Source organism: Salvelinus sp. IW2-2015, unplaced genomic scaffold, assembly GCF_002910315.2.
Source record: "Salvelinus sp. IW2-2015 unplaced genomic scaffold, ASM291031v2 Un_scaffold2849, whole genome shotgun sequence".
Classification (NCBI taxonomy): Eukaryota; Metazoa; Chordata; class Actinopteri; order Salmoniformes; family Salmonidae; genus Salvelinus; species Salvelinus sp. IW2-2015.
The window spans coordinates 114,262-120,021 of record NW_019944149.1 but is presented as its reverse complement, the minus strand read 5'-3'; positions in this window follow the sequence as shown (position 1 = coordinate 120,021).

Sequence of the window (5,760 nt, the reverse complement as noted above, 5' to 3'; positions counted from 1 at the left end):
ACATTTTTTGACTGTCTTTTTTCCATTTATTAATGTGTTATTGAATGTATTTCTATGGGCTAAAGAGTAAAGACCAAATACACCACTGCTTGAGCTGAAATCCAGGCACTGTGTTGCTTCTGCAAAATAACAGCTCTTAGCCATGGGTGCATAAGAAAAAGCCCTTAGCCATTGTATATTGGCCATATACCACCCCCCTTGGGCTTATTGCTTAAATGTGCGGTCATCCAGCGGTGTCCCTGGAAAGTTAGCAGAGGTTTCGGGTGGGGATGTTGCTCCTAATGGCAAACTTGGTATCAACCTGGTATTCTCAGTCAGAGTCAAAGAGAGAGTAATGAAGCGGGCCGCAGTGATCAGAGACCCGTGGGTCATGACTGCAGCTGGCCACCTCGAACTGACCAAGGAAGACATTAAGGCAATGCTCTACTATGACAATGGTCCAGTCATTGTCAAAGTACCCCATGCTCCAGGTTTAACCTGCCTGGGTCATTCCTACACTGGCCTCCAGGTTTAACCTGCTGGGTCACCTCGCTACACTGGTTCCAGGTTTAACCTGCTGGGTCATTCCTACACTGGTTCCAGGGTTTAACTGCTGGGTCATTCCTACACTGGCTCCAGGTTTAACTGCTGGGTCATCCCTACACTGGCTCCAGGTTTAACCTGCTGGGTCATTCCTAACACTGGCTCCAGGTTTAACTGCTGGGTCATTCTACACTGGCTCCAGGTTTAACCTGCTGGGTATTCCTACACAGGCTCCAGGTTTAACCTGCTGGGTCATTCCTACACTGGCTCAGGTTTAACCTGCTGGGTATTCCCTACACTGGCTCCAGGTTTATACCTGCTGGGTCATTCCTACACAGGCTCCAGGTTTAACCTGCTGGGTCATCCCTACACTGGTCCAGGTTTAACCTGCTGGGTCATCCTACACAGCTCCAGATTTAACCTGCTGGTCATTCCTACACAGGTCCAGGTTTAATCCTGCTGGGTCATTCCTACACTGGCTCCAGGTTTAACGCTGCTGGTTTCATTCCTACACTGGCTCCAGGTTTAACCTGCTGGGTCATGTCCTACACCTGGCTCAGGTTTAACACTGCTGGGTCATTCCTACACTCGTTAGCTGGGCATTCCAAGGTTTAACCTGCTGGGTCATTCTACACTGGCTCCAGGTTTAACCTGCTCGGTCATCCTAACAGGCCCAAGTTTAACTCTGCTGGGTATCTCCTACACTGGTTCCAGGTTTAACCTGCTGGGTCATTCCTAACTGGCTTCCAGGAGTTTAACCTGCTGGGTCATTCCTTACACTGGCTCCAGGTTTAACCTGCTGGGTCATTCCTAACAGGCTCCAGTTTTAACCTGCTTGGGTCTCCTACATGGCTCAGGTTTAACCTGCTGGGTCATTCCTACACTGGCTTCAGGTTAACCTGCTGGGGTCATCCCACACTGGTTCCAGGTTTAACCTGCTGGGTCATTCCTACACTGCTCCAGGTTTAACTGGCTGGTCATGGCCGACTGGGGTTCCAGGTTTAACCTGTCTGGTCACCTACACTGGAGCTTCCAGGTTTAACCTGCTGGTCATCCCAATACACTGCGTTCAGGTTAACCTGCAGGCATTCCTACACTGGCTTCAGGTTTAACCTGCTGGGTTCATCCCTCACTGGCTCCAGGTTTAACCTGCTGGTCATTTCCTACACTGGCTCCAGGTTTAACCTTGCTGGGTCATTCCTACACAGGCTCCAGGTTAACCTGCTGGGTCATTCCTACACGGCTTCCAGGTTTAACCTGCTGGGTCATTCTACACTGGCTCCAGGTTTAACCTGCTGGTCATTCCTACACAGGGCTCCAGGTTTAACCTGCTGGGTCATCCCTAACTGGTCCAGGTTTAACCTGCTGGGTCATTCCTACACTGGCTCCAGGTTTAAACCTGCTGGGTCATTCTACACTGCTGTGCAATTGTGAGCTCAAAACTTTTTTGAAAATGTTAAAATATATACAGTGGGGAGAACAAGTATTTGATAACACTGCCGAATTTTGCAGGTTTCCTACTTAAAAGCATGTAGAGGTCTGTAATTTGTATCATAGGTACACTTCAACTGTGAGGACGGAATCTAAAATAAAAATCCAAGAATCAAATTGTTATTTTAAGTAATAATTTGCATTTTAATTGCATGACATAAGTATTTGATACATCAGAAAAGCAGAACTTAATATTTGTACAGAAACCTTTGTTTGCAATTACAGAGATCATACATTTCCTGTAGTTCTTGACCAGGTTTGCACACACCTGCAGCAGGCCCACTCTTGGCCCACTCCTCCATACAGACCATCTCCGGATCTTCAGGTTTCGGGGCTGTCGCTGGGCAATACGGACTTTCAGCTCCCTCTCAAAGATTTTCTATTGGGTTCAGGTCTGGAGACTGGCTAGGCCACTCCAGGACCTTTGAGATCTTCGGCGAGCCACTCCTTAGTTGCCCTGGCTGTGTGGTTTCGGGTCGTTGTCAATGCTTGGAAGACCCAGCCACGACCCATCTTCAAATCTTCAAGATCTCGCGATACATGGCCCCATCCTCCTCCTCAATACGGTGCATTCGTCCTGTCCCCTTTGGCAGAAAAGCCATCCCCAAAGAATGATTGTTTCCACCTCCATGCTTCACGGTTGGGATGGTGTTCTTGGGGTTGTACTCATCCTTCTTCCTCCTCCAAACACAGCGAGTGGAGTTAGACCAAAAAGCTATATTTTTGTGTCTCATCCAGACCACATGACCTTCTCCATCTCCTCTGGATCATCCAGATGGTCATTGGAAACTTCAGACGGGCTTGGACATGCGCTGGCTTGAGCAGGGGGACTTGCGTGCGCTGCAGGATTTTAAAATCCATGGGCGGCGTAGTGGCTTACTAATGGTTTTCTTTGAGACTGTGGTCCAGCTCTCTTCAGGTCATTGACCAGGTTCCTGCCGTGTAGTTCTGGGCTGATCCCTCACCTTCCTCATGATCATTGATGCCCCACAAGGTGAGATCTTGCATAGAGCCCCAAACAGAGGGTGATTGGCCGTCATCTTGAACTTCTTCCATTTCCTAATAATTGCGCCAACATTGTTGCCTTCTCACCAGCGCTTGCCTATTGTCCTGTAGCCCATCCCACCTTGTGCAGGTCTACAATTTTATCCCTGATGTCTTACACAGCTCTCTGGTTCAATGGCCATTGTGGAGAGGTTGGAGTCTGTTTGATTGAGTTTGTGGGACAGGTGTCTTTATACAGGTAACGAGTTCAAACAGGTGCAGTTATAATACAGGTATGAGTGGAGAACAGGAGGGCTTCTTAAAAGAAAACTAACAGTCTGTGAGAGCGGAATTCTTACTGGTTGGTAGGTGATCTAATACTTATGTCATGCAATAAATGCAAATTAATTACTTATGAATCATACAATTTTGATTTTCTGGATTTTTGTTTTAGATTCCGTCTCTCACAGTTGAAGTGTACCTATGATAAAAATTACAGACCTCTACAGGCTTTGTAAGTAGGAAAACATGCAAAATCGGCAGTGCATCAAATACTTGTTCTCCCCACTGTATATATATTTTTCTATTCTATCAGAAAAAGGACATGTTTGACTTTCAGAAAAACATATTGATCAAGCTCAGGGACTTACAAAATTTTGGGGTGCATTTTCCAATTTGTTAGGTGCACAATCCTAACAGGGTGGAACCTAACAGAACAGAAATGTTGTGCWAACATGAGCCATAGCTCTGTGAGTGAGAAAGATTGAGCTAGCATAATGGTGGACACGAACTTGATTTTAACTTCCCTATCAAACATATTAACATTTTGATCTTTATATTTTTTTCTATATAATTTAGTCAGGGTGGACATTTAAGTGGAACATACAGACTAACAAGAAACATGGATAAATAGATACAACTGAGTGTTGTTGTTGTTTTCTTAGCTTTGCACCATTGTTTTCCTACCAAAGAAATTGACACTTCCAGAATGTGGTGCCATTGTAGGAAGGGGATGTTTTCTTAAATGGAGAATTACAACACACAGGGTGGAAAGTGATATCAGGGACACGGGAAATCCTAAATAAAATAACCATGAAAAAAAAACTGTATTTATGAAAGAGACTAACTAGGACTAAAATTAAGAGGTATTATTTTATGGCTTATATTTCTTGTGGAAGTTGATAAATAACACCTGGGGACATGGCAAAAATGCTTACATCCACTGACAAAGTGTTTAAAATGCATAGAAATTCACTTTCAGGATCCATATTTTGGTGTTAAGGTAAAGGACACCTGATCTTATATTTAAAGCCTTTTGGAATCCACATTTTACACGAAATAACTTGTTTTTCCTGGGGACAGAAAGGCACCGCACAATATGAATGACCCTGCTAGTTCCATAATGATTCAAACGTCCTAAATTATTGCACAGTGTTAGCATAATATTATCAATGAACYCTAGCAACCCTCAGGAACAATTAACAAGAATGTGATCGAGAGAAGAAAGTTAAACTAACGATGTGCGCTGAGTCGGGAAGCAAGTTCAGGGAGTGAGTGTTAAGAAATAAACACAACATAATACAAAAATAAGAAACACGAACAACGCTCAGAAGTGACACAGGAACAGAAACACCTGGGGAAGGAACCAAAGGAAGTGACATATACAGGGAAGGTAAATCAGGGAGGTGATGGAGTCCAGGTGAGTCTGATGACGCGCAGGTGCGTGTGATGATGGTGACAGGTGTGCTCCATAACGAGCAGCTGGAGACCTAGAGGCTGGAGAGGGAGAACATGTGACATAAATGGAATGGAATGATGCAAAAATAAATGTATGGGTATTACTGACGGTGGCTGAAAAAAATATAATAAACGTGGAAAAGCCCGGGCCTATAATCATAACATTGCAAAGCGCATACCTCAACTCGGCAGGTCCAATCCTACAGAAGCCTAGAAACTTGGGTCTCCAAATTTCCTCTACACAAATTGAGGGCACACAAATGGTATCATGTTTATATCAACATGTGGGCTGATCTGTTTTGTGTTTAGCTTACCCACCCCGTCAAACAACCTGAGGCATTGCTGTTTAATCTGAGGCTCGCTAGATGAGTATGCATATAGCTTTTTAATCATTCAGTGATGAACGGCACCTTATTTTCTTGGCTTTAAACATTTCCCATGTGCTCTCTACTATATTACTCGCAGCCCCAGAGTCAATTAACATTAATAAACTGACCCCTCCCACTGACCCCTCCCACAATAAACTGACCCCTCCCACTGAGAACGTGATCCTGTCTGAGTTACAGTTCTCATTTACCACAAARGCATAGTCTCTGTTTTGTTCCTCTGAATTAACATATTTCACAGTCTGTTTTGAGTATCCTTTGCTCTTGCACATGTTAGCAAAATGGTCCTTCCCATTACATTTCTTGCAGGTCTGCCCATGTGCTGGACAAGCAGGATCCTTTGCAAAATGATCTGCAMGTCCACAACGARAGCACACCTTCTCTGATTGGTCTTTCCCTTCTGCATTCTGTCTCAGCRCATTTTTGTGATATWTCCTCTCCTTTTTGAAAACATGATGCACGGTCTCGCCTTTAGCATCTGTACTCWCATGCATGGAGACCATTTGCACTTCAATTCTTTCACATTGTGCGGCTAGCTCAAGTGATCCCGCTAATGTTGGACCAGGGCCCTCCTCCAATAGTTTTTGGCGCACATATTCAGTACTACACTTGCTGTATGGCATCACTAATCTGATTGTCC